The 18129-nt window shown below is 40.3% G+C and overlaps 1 long non-coding RNA gene across 1 annotated transcript in view; it reads left to right on the top strand.

Annotated features, from left to right (window-relative positions):
• Nucleotides 1-11895, top strand: part of LOC110309076 — a 29369-nt gene extending 17474 nt beyond the window's left edge. The window contains exons 3-4 of the long non-coding RNA XR_002379654.1: nt 5305-5413; nt 9577-11895. This is a non-coding gene — a long non-coding RNA (uncharacterized LOC110309076). The remainder of the gene's footprint in view (nt 1-5304; nt 5414-9576) is intronic.
• The last annotated feature ends 6234 nt before the right edge of the window (nt 11896-18129 follow it).

Genomic DNA, 18129 nt, shown 5'->3' with positions numbered 1-18129 from the left:
CCCTGGATACGGCAGTCTCTAAATGGTCCATCCTTTCATCACCGCTACGAACTTTGTCTCTGTAACTCCTTCCCTGGGTGTTTTGTTCCCAATTCTGAGAAGGTGCACAGTGTCCACACTTTGGTCTTCATTCTTCTTGAGTTTCATGCGTTTAGCAAATTGTATTTGTGTTACTTCACTCCATTTTTCTATGGCTCCCCTGCTTACTCAGGGCATGGACCAATTGCCATTGGTTGGGATCCCTGTTTCCCCTGTCTCCCTCCTTTGCTCATACTTGAGCTCTCTAGATCCTTAAAGCATCTTTAGAAGCTAAGGTTCCTTGTGTTGTAGGGGTAGAGACTTAGTTGCTACCCCTTCTGGAAATTCTACTTAACCCTTGTTTTAGTCCCTCTTTATATGGTGTGTTCGGTAGAAAAACAAATGCTTATTATGTTATTTGTGTATACATTGGAATATTTCTCATGAAAATAGAAAAAAGAGGCCTTAGAATTAAATGTGCTCAAAAAAAATCTGTTCATTAAGTGTAACGCATACCACCTAAGCATGCACGTCATTGGAGGAAGCTGTTTCCATAGAGACAACATCTTCTCAAAAACTAGATTTTGTTACTCTTCAGAAGCAAGGCGATTCCCCTTTAAAGTTGACCTCTCCCTCCAATATTAATTGATCTTTGGCATACGCGCTATAACACCAACTCTATCATGACAAAATATAAATAGGTAAACAAAAATAAAGTTGCTTGCTTTCTCAGGTCAAAATTTGGTTTAGAAGAAAACATTGTTGAGAGTCAAGATAATTTTGGGATTCTAAACAGGTTTTACAACCTCTATTGGCAAGAGATCTGTATCTGTACAATCCATAAAGCATTTAAGGTATAGCTGATACGGAAACAATAATGACCCTGGAACAGGGTACTTCCTGGAGATTAATGACCAACTAGGAGGGGTTGATGGCCTGAGGTGTGGTTGAGGGCCATTAACCTCAGACAGTCATTAAGGCCCAGGAAATGTCCTATGTCTAGGTCGTTATTGTTATTATAAATTGAAAATGGAAAAAAAAACCAGGCATACAGATTATTTGAAGGGTGACTCCATTTCCAGTGGTCTGAGCAAGGAGTGTTCTGGGAGAATTTATTCCCCCATCCATTAGCTAACCTATCTCTCTGAATCCTCTGTCACTTTGCCCTTCAACGGATGGGTCTTTGTGTTGGGAATCCCTGAATTCCCCAGATGCTGGAGTAGAGAGGTCCCTTGCTTGCTCTCTTTGCAGTGACTGCCGAGCACACAGTACTGGGGAATTACTTTACCGCTGCTCCAAATTGCATCCTGCATTACAGCTTACTTGCTTCCCCAGGGATCAGCTGTTTTCTTCTCTATTTAGCTGCAATAAATTTCCCACAGCTAAATTTTAAGCTCTCGACTATTTTGTTTGTGCTTATTTCCCAGACGCTCGGGGGTGAAAGTGCATAGTATTGGCTTAGTATGTGTGCGATACCTCTAAGTCAAGCTAGCTGTAGAACCCCAAGTGCAGTTCCTGGTTCATTTCCCAGAAAGTACTGTAATTCAGATGACTTTTGAGTTCCCGATGGGTAATATTTAGTTTTGAAAGCAATTAAGTTTCACCCATTTACATCCCAGAGTAGAAGCTATCTTTTATCCCCCAGAAACTGAAAACCATTTACAATGTGCAGTTCCTCCCTTCCAGGCTTCTAATAGCTCTTTAGGGCTTTACAAGTGGGATAGGAACCGCTCAGCACAAGCATTTGAAAGTAGAACATGCTAGTCTTACCTGACACACAGGGTATGGGAAACTTCAGCTCGGATTTTGAGAAAGCTTAGTCATCTGACTTGGGCAACAGGCTGCTGTGGCTCTGATGTTACAATTTCACTTCTTTAGGGAAAACATGAAAGTTTGAGCCACATGTCAAATTAGCCATATATATATATATATGCATATATATATATATATATATATATATATATATGCATATATATATATATATATATATATATATATATATAATCCTAAGTGTTTGTCTTGGTTGGCAGCACGGGCGTTGTAGAAGAGCTTCAATGTGACACTAGCTATGATATTGTGTGGGTTTTGTAACTATGCATTCTATTCTCAAAAGGCGCCTCCTTTCCTATAGAAAAGCCTGGTGTCCTTAGAATTCCTGTGTTTCTCTGACTTAGACATAGAAAAGCTTAGTTTACATATGGTGCTCAAGTTCCAGCCATTATTATTTAGTATAATCTTAATTATTGAATCTTCCAGATCATAATTAGTCTGGGAATTCAACATAGCCAAAGTGGGAAAATGAAATAATGTTTGGGTATTAAACTAATATCCTTTTCAAATTCCTATCAGCCTAATCTATAAAATTCCTTTCCTTGACAGGCTCTGTGGAGCAGATCACAGTCTCTCTGAGAAGTCCCTTTATGTCACCATTTCATTCCACATTAATAAATGTTTATTGAGCACCTCTTTTTTCTTTTGTCTTTTGGTTCCAGTCTACACTCTGCCATCAAGCCTGTCATTGTCTGTCATTCTTGATGAGGTGGTCTAACCTTTATGCAGGATGCAGGCAGACTGGTCATTGCATTTGGTCACACACCTTGACATGAATGTCACCTGAGAGGCTGGGACATGATGTGGAGACACAGGTTCTTCCTATCAACCAGCCATACCTATTTTCTCTTTTTATGATATCTCTCACTGAGTTCATTTCCTTAGGGTGCCTACTGATCTTCCAGTTCACTTTAATTTAGTACTCTCCTCCTTACTTCTTGTCTAGGCCTGTTCTTTATAGAATTGGATAGGAGCTATTATTGGTGTGGGTTAGTACACACAATAAATGATTATGGTGTATGGGTCAACCCCTGGTGACATCATCTACCAGGATAAACTCTCTCCATGTGTTACATTGCCAAGGAATACCAAGCCCCATCTTTGAATTTTTAGTGTGGTCACTCTTCCACCACATCTAGTCTGTTCATTGCTGAAGGTTCTGTAGTCACTTCTGGTGGTCTATTTATACAGAGACCCCTGATGTATGTCAGTTCTGTCACTGAAAAGGTAGCAGAGCCTTTGAGGAACCTCAAGTCACATCTCCAGATTATTTTATTGTATCTCTATGGAGAGTCTCAAGAGGTATCAGTACTGTGAATATATAATCTCAATATTATCCAGACAAGGGGGAAAAAGGGGCAGAATGCCGAATACTAACATGCCCATCTTCATTCTAAATGAACACGGAAGTAGTGAAACTTATAACCAAATATATTTATTGAAGAGTCTCAATTCACTTTAGTATAGGCTCCCAGTTACGATTCATCAATGTATGATGGTATAATTAGGTGTAATAGTACCTATTTATATATAGCTATTAGTAGATATCTTGATCGTATGCTGACTTGGTAGTAGAAAGTCCTACTGACTTTCATTTATTAAAACAGTCTGATGTTTTTAGACTTTCCCACCCTTTTCCCACAAAGCATCAACTTCTCTGTCCCCAATCTTTTGGGTAGATCTCCCTCACAGAGGAACAAAAGCAAAAGCTTTATTGTTTAGCAGTCTATGGTGAGACCCAGCTCCCCTCTTGGTATCCCGGGGTCATCACAAATGCCCTCTGTGTGGCAGGCATATACTTTTTGTCTTAGTCCTAGATAGGCTTTTCTGGAGGCCTTGCAAATCCTTTCCTTCCCATTATATACTTCCTCATTTGAGAAATCTGGCTATATCTTTCCCATTCAGAAATGTTCTTCTGGGTGGTCAGCCTGCCTAGCCTAGAATACACCTAGAATTGTCAACTGAGTCTGGAAATCACCTGTCAAATAATGGAGCCACACAGCTGTCTTGCCACCTCTGCTCTGCTTTGTCACACACTCTGGGTCAGGTAGCAATATGTGATGGACAAATATATTATCCACTGGGGAATGAACTGTTCATCTTGTTGTCAGGTAGTGAACTCTTATTTTTTTTAAAAATGAACTGATTCGTTTAAAGCTCTCCCCCCCCCCTTTTTTTTTCAGTAACACGTTCTCTGCTTGCTCAGGGGATGTTGTCTCTTTAGTAGGTTGTCCTCCTTGCTGTCCTCTCTCTTCTTTTCATAAAGATGTGTTCCAAAGCAATGTCTCGGTGAGCTAGCTATGCAGGGTACTTTCTATAGTGTGTGTGTGTGTGTGTGTGTGTGTGTGTGTGTGTGGTGGCTCTCTTGACATATTATAGTCCTTCGCTTTGATCTTCAATGTAATTCTGGGAAAACAAAAAAAAATTCTACTTAGTAACATTTTTCTTTTTTAATCTAAAGGTAAAGAAGAATGTTAAATGAAATCCCTATAGCTATTCCTATCCTGAAAGAATTAAATTAGAGTCAGAAAAATAAAGTTGATAGCAAAGTTAAGCAACTAAATATGGATTTGGTTGAGGGATAGGGAGAAGCCGAGGTTTAGAGGAAATGTTACCCACACTAAAGATGTGTGAATAAGTCATGTGGAAACACACTAATTTATAGCTAATCAAATATATAATTTAAAAAAGACTGGCTGGATGTGGTGGCACACACATCTAATATCAGCACTTAGGAAGCAGAAGAATTCTAGGCAAGCCAGATTACATAGTGAGGTACTGTTTCCAAAACCAAACCAAACCAAACCAAACCAAACCAAACCAAACCAAACCAAACCAAACCAAACCAAACCAAGGCAGCAAAAGATTTTGAATGTAAGCGCCAGGCATGGGAATACAACGTTAATCCTGAAGCCAAGGGTTTTAAACGAAAATCCCACTGCCAGATGTGAGATACCTTCCTAGGAGTTATTGGCTAGGAAGGACCCAGGGGTCCCCAAGCTATGCAGGTTAAAGCCAATGTCCATGGTACCCTCCAGAGCTAGGTGGTAAGGCCTTTTTACTGAAGCTACCACATACTTCAACTTCAGAATCGAGAGAAACCATGCTGGAACTGAGCTGGAAGCATCCTGCCTACTGTAAGTTGCTGTGCAGGAAGCTGGGTGGTGATAATGGAAGAATCGCCAAAGGTCTTTTCTGGCTTTGGACCTTGTATGTTACAAGACAAACTTGCCAGCCAAGAGGTTCCCACCATTTCAACAGGGGCATTACTGTTCTAGGAGTAACCAAGTGACTTCTGATTGTATCTGAGGACTGCCCCACAGGACAGAGTCCATGCCTAGTCTGGTGGACATGGAAAGGCTCATGACTGGGGAGGTTATAGTAAGTCTACTACCTGTTTGGCTAGACAGACATGTTCTCAAATTGCGTTCTGAATATTTGTGTTTATATTTTCAGACTAGGTCTGTTCTCTGCCTTGATCAAAAGATTTTCTGTGCATCAAAGAGTGATCAAGACAAGAGATTCCTGGCTGGTCAAGGAGCTGAGCACAAGTGACTGTGGAGTGGTAAGCCTCAGACTGGACATCTATTGTCATTGTTTACAAGTCTTAGAGAACACTGTGGAAGAATGGATGAGAAGAATGTGAGGACTGGACAATTGGGAGGACCCTTAGGAATCACTTCTCAGGGGCTTGGCAGTTGCTTACACAGGGCTTGTTTGGACTGAGCTAGTACACATTCACTCATAAGTGGAGGAGAGACTCAAGGAGTCCTTCTCAGCAGAGGTAGTGGGAGTGGAGAGTCACTGTCTTCATGCTCCACTGGAAAGTTTCACACGCATGACCGCGTGAGCCACCCCAGTTAAACATAGCAGGTCACAAAGCAAACACCAAAGACAAAACAGAAAGGCAGAAAAGTGGGGTGGAGAGTGAGCTGGGGTAGGAGAGGGTGTTAGGGGTGAGTGGGAGACAAGAGAGGGTAAGTGATAAGTGTGCCCCGAGGGTGTTGTATATTAATACATATACATGTACAAATTTTATGTACATGTATGTATGTATGCACATATATACTACATGTATTGTATCACGAATCAGTTTCCATCCTAATTCTTGAGGATTAGGTATGATTCCTAGACAGAAGAATTCAGAGTTTTTTTTTTTAATTTTATTTTTTTTAAATATTTTTTTTATGAATTCAGAGTTTTGTTGTTGACTTTTCTAACAGGAATACACCAACTTTTCCCATCCCATCTTTAAAAATGCTTTACCAATTGAATTATGCCCTCAGCTCCTTTAATGATAGTTCTATCTCTGTTACAGTTTACAGACTCTTAGAAGGATGACCTGCATCTGTTTATCCATCAAATGTTTGCTGAACCTCTAATGTACACTGGGCCATATTCTTGGCTCTAGAGATTCCAGCAGAAATAAAAATCCTATTCTATTCCTCAAGTTTGTTGGAGAGAGAGAGAGAGAGAGAGAGAGAGAGAGAGAGAGAGAGAGAGAGAGAGGCCAAACTTTCACCCCAAGCTTTAAGCTTCCACTTTGAGAATCCAAGGTTCTTGGGACGACATCTCAGTGTTCCAATGAGAGTTCAGACCGAATTGCCTTTCCTATTTAGATGGATTCAGCAGCCTTCACAGTTCCCATGCTGACGTTGTAGCCAGGGCTAGGGGAAATCAGTTAAACCTCTTTTTTACCTTTGCATCGCCTTTGCCTGTGTGGTTACAATAATTTTTCCTCCATTTAGAGGGCACGGCATTTGAGATGCTGTCTTGGAGGCAGACATCTGCCCTCACCAGATATTGAACTTGCTAGTGTCTAGATCTTAGATTTATAATGTCCAGAGATCTGTGAGAAATAAATTCTCCTGTTTATTTATTTATTTACCCATTTCCTGGTGTTTTCTTATGACTGAACATTTGATTGGATCCTTTTGAGATTTCCTTTTTTACTGGGACCTGGTTGGGGGTCTTTTCCTTGATCTGATCAGTCTGTCCCTGTCACAGCAATGTGATCTTAATACCTTTCAGATGCAGCTGTTATGTGGTCCTCAGTGGCTAGGGCATGTGCTTCACTACACATTGATCCTGTTAAATGACAATCCTTTCTTTGAGGATGGAAAAAAGTCCCTGTGATAGTAGGTTCTAATTTACCATAGGACCTTTATATCACCCCTGTCACCTTGTTGTATTTTGTCATCTGAGCCCCACTGAAGTGAGGCCATTACCATCCAGAGGAAGGCACTGACTTACTCAGCTCAGGGAGGATGCTTCCTGCCTGAACTCTCCCTGGAAGCTGGCCCGTAGGAACATCCATCGTTTACAAATTGGTTCACACCACCTTGGCTAGTCTGATTTTAATCTCTTCTCCCAAAGGCCTTCTGCACAATCATGATGCTCCCTCTGAGTCCTCCTTCCTGGGGGCAGGGTGGTTTCTCCTCAGCTGTGCGGCTGTTTGTTATGGTTTTGTAAAGGAATTTACCTTTAGTGAGCTTCTTTGTCCTTCCAGCCCTTCTGTATTTCCAGGCTTTTCCAGGAAGTCTTTCTGTGCTCACTGATTTCAGGATCCTGTCGCTATAGGCTGCCCCTGGGGGAAGAGATTGTTGAACACCTGGCTTCACAGCTCTGGGCTGCAAGCCACAGGCCACAGAGTCACGCTCTGAGCGTCTGAGCTGCTGAGCCTTGGACAAATTATCTACCAGCCCTAGACTTCAGTCTCTTCCTAGGTGGAATGAGGCCAAGACTCACATTCTCTGCCTCACAGCAGGGCCTCTCTGGTATTTCTATACACAGCAAATTCTCAGGCAGAGAAGAAGGAATACTTGTGGCCTCTGTGTGCCAACGAGCGATTTCTTTTATAAAATATTTCCCTGCTGTGTGAGGACAAAGTTACTTGAAAAGTTTAATCACAGCTGATCTATAGGCCAAAGTGTTATTTAATTTAGAGGTCCAGTATTAAGAACTAAGAGTATATGTGCTCCCAACTTCTAACTTAGCAGCAGAACAAGAGATGCACTCACTGCCATTAGAGATTAAGTCAGGGAGTGACAGCATTGCTTGCATGACAGTTATTAGAGGAATGAAAAGTGTATTCACAAAAGAACGAGGCTGCACACAACTTATGTTTTTTTCTGATAGAAACACTCAGAATAACTGATGTTTGAAATGAGTAAGAGTGAGATGAATCTGAACAGACTTTTAAGAAATTTTCTCACCATGTTTTCATTTCTCTCTGGTATTCTTCAACATTTTTTTGACCTTCTTTTGTCATAAATGTATCAGTGAAATTTGACTTAGCAGTAAGAGTTTTTTTCAGAGTTTACTCCCCTGAAGTTTTAGGAAGAGCTTCTGATGGACCCCAATTTGGCCTGTCCCTTGGTATTTGGGGCTTAGCCTCTCTAAGCATGTGCTCAAGGCAGCAACCTCAATTCACTTAAGTAACGTTTAAAATATTGATTGGTTCCACACTGAATGAAACAAAGTTTCAAAACTTGAGAAACACAAGAGGATCACTACCAGTTTGCAGTAGAGTCTGGCGGTACAGGTCTGCAAGTCCAGCTACTCAAGGGGCTGGAGTCCGAAGATAGAGGTGTGAGCGTCTGCTTGCTTCACCAGGAGGTCCAGCCTGAGCATTCTGAAGAGGCTCTGCCTCATGAAGAAAAAGTTAGTGGAAAGAAAAGGACAGGAAATGTGGCTCAGTGATAAGAACATGTTCACGAGGCCCTGGGTTTATCTCCAGTAACAGACAGACAGACAGACAGAGACAAATATATACACTCAGACAAATACACACACAGACAGACACACACCTAAACACACACAGACACATGTATATATAGATACACACAGAGAAACATGCAGACACACAAACACACACAGGGAAACCCAGATACAGAAACAGTCACACAGGCAAACACATAGATATGCATACACACATGTACACAGAGGCATATGCACAGAGAAACACACAGACTTTGACATATTGACATGGACACATAGAGACAGATACAAATATACACACAGAAACAGAAATACACAGACATAGGCACAAACAGACCCAAACACACAGACACACACACACACAGACTCACACACATAGACACACTAGCAATAAATAAAATTTAAAAGAAACATTATGATGGAAGAAAGTTCTTCAGAACAAGAAAGCCCAGGGCTTGCTAAGCTGGTGTAACACCCCCCACCCCACGCTCTGTTATCAAAGAGAGTGCACAGTTAGTTTGTTCTAACAGTTAGTAAGTCTAAAGAGACTTAGCAAAGTGAAAGCAGCTGACACTAGTGACAAAGCTGTGTCCAAGCAAAAAGGGCCACAACATTGTTTGAAATGAAGATATGGTACCCCCTTTCTTTGGGAGCCGTCCTATTAAAGGCACAGCCAGTGGTCCTCCTGATTCCTCTTGCTTTGGAAAGCCATTGTCCGACCCAGGAGAGAACTCTAGCTGGCGGAGAGCCTTCCTATCTTGCACTTCCAGGGTAGAGAAGTGAAGGCCTTGCACCTGACACATCCTGGGCTTCTGGCTGAAAAATTGCTGTGAATCTGAGTGGAGATAAGCGAGAAGGGGACAGTGACCGATGCTCCAGCGGTGAGGGAGCAGTGGTGCTGGCCGCTGCCCATCCCTCTTATCTCACCTAATGGCCGGCGCCTGCCAATGTTTATTTGGCCACAACCATTCACCAGCTGCTTCTCTACCATGTTGTTTTTCTTCCCAGATGGCAACACGATGTTCCGCGATAAAACTGACACAAAAAACAATGCAAAATTTGTCTAAGAGAGGTTCAGCAAGCATGAGAAAAACATCTGATATCTCTCACAGCCCGCCAAGTTCGCTGCTCACAGTGCCAGGGTAATTATGGGGTGATTTGAACAGAGGCTACGCAGGGAAGCCACTTCCAAATGAATCAGGTAGTTTCCAGAAGGGGTGCACATTGGGCTCCTGGCTCTTCTGGCACCTTGACAGAATCGATAAGCGCTGGCCGAGGCTCCCAGCAGCCTCGTACATTATCCAGTGCTGTGTCTCACTCCACGCTGCCTAATTAATGGCTCACTTCTTTAAAAACTCTTTTTATTCAATTAGACTCTGCTTTCAATAAGATAAACATGCCTGATGCAAAAGTCCTGCCCATCTCCTGGAAGCTTCTGCTTTTCAGCGGCCCCTGGTCCTCCATTCTGTCCATTCTCACGTGCTTTGTTTTTTGAGTGGGGTTGATATAAAGAAGAGGAGTCCCTTCCCACCTTCTTGCGTTGGAGGCTTCCCCCCTTTAGTCTTTCCACAAGAACAGCAGCAGAGACTAATACAACTGGTCTCACTGATTGCAAAGAGCCACACGTGTTTGAAATGTGTCATTGATGGAGTCTTGTTCATATCCATCACTTTGAGACAAAGACTTGCCTCTTCCATGGCCTGCCATCCTTATATTCTTTATCAGGCCGGAATCTCAGGTGAAATGTTAGCCGCTCTTTTGCTCATTTAGCCATATGCTTTCTCATTTGGCTCAGAAATGGTTCCAAGAAACAAATGCCTTTATAGACTGTTTTCAGTTCTAACACTTGCTTTGTTATAGAGTTTATCCTGAGAACAAAAATAACTTAAAAGGTCTATCCTGACTTGAGAAATCTGCCCCAAGTTGGTTTTACTGTATAGTTAAGCTGCTGTTAGTGAAAAAAGAAATACAGAATAGAAAGTTCCCAATTATCTTTGGTGACAAAGTACTACTGCAGTGAACAAATTAAACTTTGCCAGCTATAATAGTCATAATGTACAGGTAAAATGTAAGAGCAGATGTTGCATTTATTTGGTCTGGAAGTCTTAAATACTGACACATCCCACAGCTAAAGGTAGACGTGAGAGCTGAGGACTTCCTGAAAAGACCCATGTCTAGCTGTAACACTAACCGACACTGGATGACTCAATCTCCCATAGTCTCTTGTTCCTTTATTGAAACACAAATATGAGTGATGATTGTTTGCAATGTCATGAGAGTCAAATCAGGGCACAGGTAGAAAGACCTGTAAATTTGTGACCCACAGCACAGTTTTGAATGCATTATCCAAGACATTCTTCTCCATTTAGCCAAATCTTATATTTTCTTAAGACTATAACTTTTCATCAACAAATGTTCTTTTTTTAAATTTGGTAGTTTGTTAGTATGGCCTTAGAAACCCAAGGTGGAGAGGACATTGCAGAGTTTATGACTGTTATGAATATTTGGCTTCTAAGGGCAGAGGAAGGTTCTGATTATATTAACACTGAGGCCACGCTGTGATTCAGTTTTGTAGGGCACAATGCCTTTTGACACTGGAACCTTTCAGAAGAACAGAACGTTGGGCATATTCCAAGGTAGCAAGAGTTGATCTTTTCTTTCTCACATTGAAATCACTTGGCCATTCATGTAGAGGTAGAATTAATGTAATGTGCATATTCTTGTTCATATTCATGTTAGCCCAGAATGAAGAGAACAAAGTCAGGCTGAGGACGCTAGCACATTGGGAGGGAGGTTGAATGTATAATCTATGCCTGTCGAGCTTGTCTTCATCTTAGGGGCATGGTCCTCAACTCAGGCTTGAGCCAAATTCATTGTATTTGTGTACTTTGGTTTTTGATTCCTCATGACCACTGAAGCTTGCTTAGTTAGTAGAACCCATGTCTGAACATGAATCTTAGGGACTGAGGTATAATATGTAGTCTTCAAAACTGTTTAAAGTTTCTCAGGGCCTTCTCAAGAGCATCTAAGTTGAGAAATAGATATTTAGAGACAAGGAATAATAAATTATCTCCCAATTCATATGTGGTTCTTAGCTAGTTTGCTATTGGTTTGATTAAGCATAATTTTCCATTATAGAAGGAAATCACACATGAACATGTCATATGCAATTCACAATCTCATTATTTATTTATTTATTATACTTTTGCAGTAACTTATTGAGTGTGTTTATATATGTATGTGTATGTATGTATGATATATGATATATATGTATATGAATGTGAGTGGATACATAAATGAAGCATGATTTATAAATACCAGTTTTCTCCATCTCATGGGTGTCATGCATAAAGCTCAGGTCATTAGCCTTAGAGGCAAACTTTTTTTTAAAAGCAGTAAATGCTTTAAAAATATTTTTAATATTTATTTATTTTATATATGTGAGTACACTGCCACTCTCTTCAGACACACCAGAAGAGGGCACCGGATTCGATTACAGATGGTTGTAAGCCACCATGTGGTTGCTGGAAATTAAACTCAGGACCTCTGGAAGAGCAGTCAGTGCTCTTGACCACTGAGCCATCTCTCCAGTCACCGAGGCAAGCTCCTTTACTCTTTGAGCCATTTGCTGGCTAGTAGACATGATGTTAAATGATGACTGGAACAGGTATTCTCTCATGTTATTAAAAATTATATTGTTTGAGTTATAAGTATGTACAAAACATTTTTATATTTTTGTAAGTATATGTGTATGTAGATGCTAATCTTAGTATTTTTCAGTGAGTCATTATACCAATTTTTAGATTTGAAAACGTTTACAATTTAAAAGTGATGAATGCTGACATGTATGAACTCCCAAACAAAAGCCCCTTGGGAGCCAAGAGAGCTCATGAGACCAAAATATCTGGAGGAACATAGGTTTAATCCATTGTTTTATTTCTCTCAAGGTCTTTTATCTCTACATGAAATAATTTGTCCATTTATTGTGTGAGTTCCCCTCTTAGACCACAAATATCATAAGCACAGTTTGTTCATTCTGTCCTGTCAGTTTCCAGAGGTGTTTAGCATAAAGTAGGTGTAATGGTTTAGATTATGTATCATTCAAATTCATTTATTAAAGTAAAAAATCCCAGTACTTTAAAATGTAGCCTTGTTTGAAGTAGGGTTGTTAAGTAGGTAGTCCACTATGATGAGCTCACAGTAGAGTAGAATAGAGTAGGATAGGATAGGATAGAGTAGGGTAGAGTAGGGTAGGGTACACTACAGTAGAGAGGACTCCTGGTCCAATAGAATTAGTGTCTTTCTGAATAGGCTTTAGTTAAGTAAAAGAATCTTTTCTGCTTCTCAGGTGCCATGTGTACATTTCCATGGCAACCTGGCTGAGCCACACTGCTGTTACTCTCTTAATGCACACAAGGAAGCTGAGGCTCTAAGGGAAGTTTAGTTACTTGCCAAAGGTCAAACCTCTTTGACACCTTAAGCCAGAGCTCCTAAGATTTACCCCATGTGGTCTGATGCACTCACTGCATGGTAGGCACCAATGGAAACAGGATGCTGCTGTTAATGGGCACAATGCTTATCCAGATCACATGCCTGGTATCAGAAAGACCAAATAGTTAAATCTTTTGCTCGATTTAGATTCTCTTCTAATCTTTGTTCATAACTCCCAGCTTGACTGAGCCCCAGAAACCTGTTCTGGGGGAGAGGAGTTAGTATCCTTTTTCTGCCATCCTTTCTCTTCCACTTACTTCTCAAGTCAGGGCTAAGTGGTAGATTGCAGGAGGATAGTTACAAGATTTCCTTATTAGTGATGGTCACTAAAATGCTTTGTAACCTTCTGAATGGCATGTCAAGTATTTGGGGGCTGTTTTGAGATATTCCCATGCTGCATTATACCCTTGTCAGGGAGATGGCACTCTGACACATCTTTCTCTTTGAGTCATCGTTCCTTGGAGGTTGGCCACAGAGTGACCCTTCAATGGGAAAACAGGTCCTGCTATTTTTCTTGCCTTTCTTTCTGACTCAAAGGAACATTTACTTCTTTTGGTCCATAAAGTCTGGCAGCACAGGCTGCTCCTACCATAGCCTCTAATCTTGCTCACAAAAGGCAACAGCATCAGTAAGCCTTGCACATTTGAACTCTCTCCAGATAAGTGTTGGGCTTCAGCCTCCATCTTCTACAAACTGTGGCTTGCATGTTGATTTCTCTGAGAGGTTTTCTTGAGGACTTTACACTTGGTCTGAATCACTATGGTGAGAAAGATAGTGGTTCACACATGACATAGGTTTTTTTTTTTTTTTTTTTTTTTTCTGTGATAAACACCACAACCCAAAGCAACTTGGAGAGGAAAAAGTTGATTTCAGCTCACAGCTTATCATCCATCATGAAGATAAGTCATGGCAAGAACTCAAGACAGGAACCTGGAGGAAGAAACTGAAGTGGAGACCATGGAGGGATGCTGCCTATTGGCTTGCTCCCTATGGCTTGCTCCCTATTGGCTTGCTCCCTATGGCTTGCTCAGCCTGATAAACACAAGATCATCTGTCAGGTGGTAGCACCTCCCAGAGAGGGCTGTGCTCTCACAAATCAATCATTAACCAAGAAAATACTGCACAGATGCACGTCAGTGTGGCTAGAACTGTGATGATCAGGAAAAAAAAAACAATTCTGAATACAATATAAATATTAATATTCTAATTTAGAGACTTCATCATTTTTAACATTTTAATCATTTAAAATAATTCACCTTCTCTACTGAGAATTTTTTATACGGCAGGTGTTGCATCAGGGTAAGACAGAACCGGAGATTTATCAATTCTTATACAACCTTTTAGTTTAGTCAGTAGTTTGGGCTTCACTGCAATCATTAGCAAGTGGACAGAGCACTAGGCAGAGGGAAGCCATGGAACATGGCAGAGGAAAGGGGAAGATGGTTTAAGTTCTCTCTTTATTAGTAGTAACTATGAAAGGGAATCTGTACCTTTCAGGTTCTCTTGAGTCCTCTATGCTGCATTATTCCCTCCCCAGGGAGATGTGTCAGCTGGCCAAAATGAGTATCACTGCTAGGTATGGACTTGTCATGAGTGTGGGCTTGCAAATGTGACTGGCTCTCTCAGTTTCTCATACAGAAGTTTGAAGTGTTCATATGCTACTGGGAGGATAGCTATGTGTAAGTCCACACTACAGATGGTACGTTTCATATGACATCAGCACTTTGGATGAAACATCACAGGATAGGTAGAACAGGACCAGATGACCCCCTTCACTCTGCAGCTTGGTTTGGAAGTCAGCAGGTAAAGCTTCAAAGCTCATCTAGAAGACAGTGAGCACTAACATGAATCCAGTGGGAAGCATTTTTTTTCTTCTGACAGGTACTCGGGCTACTTATCCCTCTCACCCTTAATTCTGCTTCTTACCAGCTCTAACCTAATCCTCGGTCCTTTCCTCAAGTCAAGACATAGTAGATAGTCCATAGAGCGCTGTGGAAACAAAAGCCAGGAAAGTGAACCTCATAAGCAACCAAATTTAGGCCTTCTGAATGCCATTAAAACATGCACATGTATTTGATTAATTTCTCTTTTGTTATCATTTCATTCTCTAGTAGCTTCCTTCCATGTCCTGTGATCTACAAACAACTTTGTACCTCAACCATTCCACATGTGCTCTTAAAATGTGTAAGATTAGGCATTGTCTCTTCCTTTATGGGTTTGGCATTGAAAAGATTTGTACATAGCATTAATGGCCCCAGAGGCATTTTTATTCCTAAAAGAGGAATTACACATTATTGCTCATATTACGGAAGGCCTGTGTGTCTGTACATAAAACCATATCAGGGGACTTTTAAGATGTGAGGATGGAGAAGAAAATTACATTTTCATTAATTTCTCACTAAAATGTAAAAATTCTTTCAATTAAGAATAAAGAAAAAGCCATATTTTAACACTGTCTATAAAATTTTCACCAACAGAAACCACAGTTTGTTTGTTTGTTTGCAGCCCATTATCACTGAAGACCTCTTTAAAAGTCACTTACTCTCATTGTGATTTTAAAGTGATGGTAGTTGTTAAAGTCATCACCACACTCTGATTCATAACAAACTTAAGAAGGCTATATGAAAATTTAAAAACACTTAATGTATTTTAGAATAACTGGGTGCTTTATAGTTTCCCATATTTTACTACATATATCCAAACACTAATAATCCCTGAAAGGAACCACAGAGCTCACTGGGCTTCCCGAGGAATCCCTGGTGCAATTGTGGTGAGTGTTAGGTTAGGTAATGCATTAAGTTACAGCTGGAATAATGCCATTTCAAAACAAGCTAGGCAAAATATCACCTGGGACAAGTGTCCTCCCTCACTTCTTCTATTTTTGTTGAAAAAGACTGATCCAGCAACATAGGGTACCCCATGTGGCCTACAGTTATTGCTAAGCAAAGGACTGGGCCTATTTTTCACAAAGCTCCCCTTTTGCTTACCTAAACAGTTATGCATGATGATCAAATACAAAGTGCTTCAGCACAGAGAGAAAATTCATAGACCTGGAACTGTCTTAGAACTGTTAATAAATATATTGTGGTTAATCACACATTTTCTTTATTGAATATGCATTTAGGGAAAAGGCTGACACAGTTTTCGCCGAAGAGATTTATGTGTTTGTCTCTTGGTTTGAATGTATCTCTAAGCAACTGTGTTTTGTGATTATATATGCTTTCTGGCTCTGGCTCTGTTGTCAGTCTCTTTCTCTCATTCTCTTTCTGTGTGTACATCTTCAAATACATTTATGCACACAAGTCTGTGTTTCTGCACACACACACATGGATATTAAAGTTTAATCTACTATACATTCAAAACTTACCTTTAATAATGTTATACTTTAGGGCCAAGTTTTTAACCAGACATTTCTTATCAATGTAAAGAGAATTCTCCTTTAATGAATGGGTCTCTTATCTTTTGGCACTTTAAAAAATAAAATTATGGAATTTAAAACTTTCTATTGATTAATTACTTGTGCTTCATTAGATAATATCAGTATATCCCATTATAACTTCATCATCATCTTAAAATGTTACTTTAAAGAAGAGGTAAAATTTGCACGTTTTAAAAGTTTATGAAAATATTTATATTGTATGTATGCATGTGCTCCTAAGTTTACTTTACTGCCTTTTATTTTTGATTACTTTCAAAGCTCCTGGTTAAAACCAATGTTACTATCTTAACATCTTTATAAAATCTTCTTAGACCAGAGCAATAGAAATACTTATACCATTAACATATTTCTTCTAGTAAATATCAGTCCAAAGACTCATTTTGTTTTTTTTTATCTTTGCATATAGTGAATAGATATGAATGTGCCATCCCAATCTTGCTGAAATAGGTTTATTTTTATACATGTATATTGGGGTGTCTCTAGTTGTGTTTGTGTTTCATCTATTCTCTGTAGGTGGTAATGACTGAGTCTCATGAGTTGAGTCTCTCTGCTTAGAGACTATAGTGGCTAGAATGTGAAGTGTCTCCCACAGGCTTATGTGGGACCCATTCCTGGCTCCCATCTTGTTTTTTGTGCTTCTGAGACTATCACCACGAGAAAAGATAGCAGGGATGAGCTCCTGTTGTTGTGGACAGGAGGTGTTATGCTCTCTTTCCCATATCATATGGACTCCAGTGCCCTGAGATGATCAGGAAAAAAAAAAAAAAGAAAGAAAAAAATTCCTTCTTCCCTTAACTTGATCTTGTTAGGCCTAGTGACAAGAGAAAGCAACTAGTTAGAAGTGGGGCTGTTGCTGTAGTAAATCTGACCACAGGGTTGACTCTCAGTCCTCTGAAGCCAGTGTCCAGAAAGAATGTGGAGTTTAGACATCATTGGTCAGAACAACAGAGGTGAGTGGGTCATTCTGGTGGAAGTTTGGGAGATCAGAATGCAGATAGAAATGTGGACAATGTGGATCAGAGCATGCGTTTCAAATGGGAGCACAGGAATAAGAATTGTATTAGACACCATTCATGTTATGTTATGGTAAAAAATGGCTGCATTTTTCTCACGTTCTGAAAATCAGAGTGAGACTGAATTCAAAAGTAACAGATTAATTTATTTGAAACAGGAGATTTTAGGCTGTAGAATGGTTATTACTCACAACTTTTAGCCAGATTTATAGGAAGAAACTAAAGCACGAAGATATGACAAATGTATACTTTACTAAGGAAAGAAAGGTTAGCTCATTAAAGCAACAGACTAGGCAGATGTGCTATCTCAGAGAAATGCTGAACTTGGTGTTAGGATGATAGCAAAGATGTCTAAAGGGCTAGACCCCACTCATGGAAGGCTCTAGTTTTAAAAAGGCAAATCCCTTTAAAAATGTTTTCTTTTAAAAGAGTGTGTCTAAGATCACAAAGCATCATGGGCTCTCTGCTCCAACAGGGCTGCCTGGGGATCCAGATACCCAGACAACACTGATGTCATGTCCAAGGGGGCCAGCTACAGCTTGAGCTGGCAGGGAAAGTCTGCTGCTGTTCACTCAGTACTGACACTGCAGTCTTTGCTGACAGCTAGAGTTGTGGGTT

This window comes from Mus caroli, chromosome 2 (assembly GCF_900094665.2).
Source record: "Mus caroli chromosome 2, CAROLI_EIJ_v1.1, whole genome shotgun sequence".
NCBI classification, from domain to species: domain Eukaryota; kingdom Metazoa; phylum Chordata; class Mammalia; order Rodentia; family Muridae; genus Mus; species Mus caroli.
This window is presented reverse-complemented; position numbering and strand designations above follow the sequence as displayed.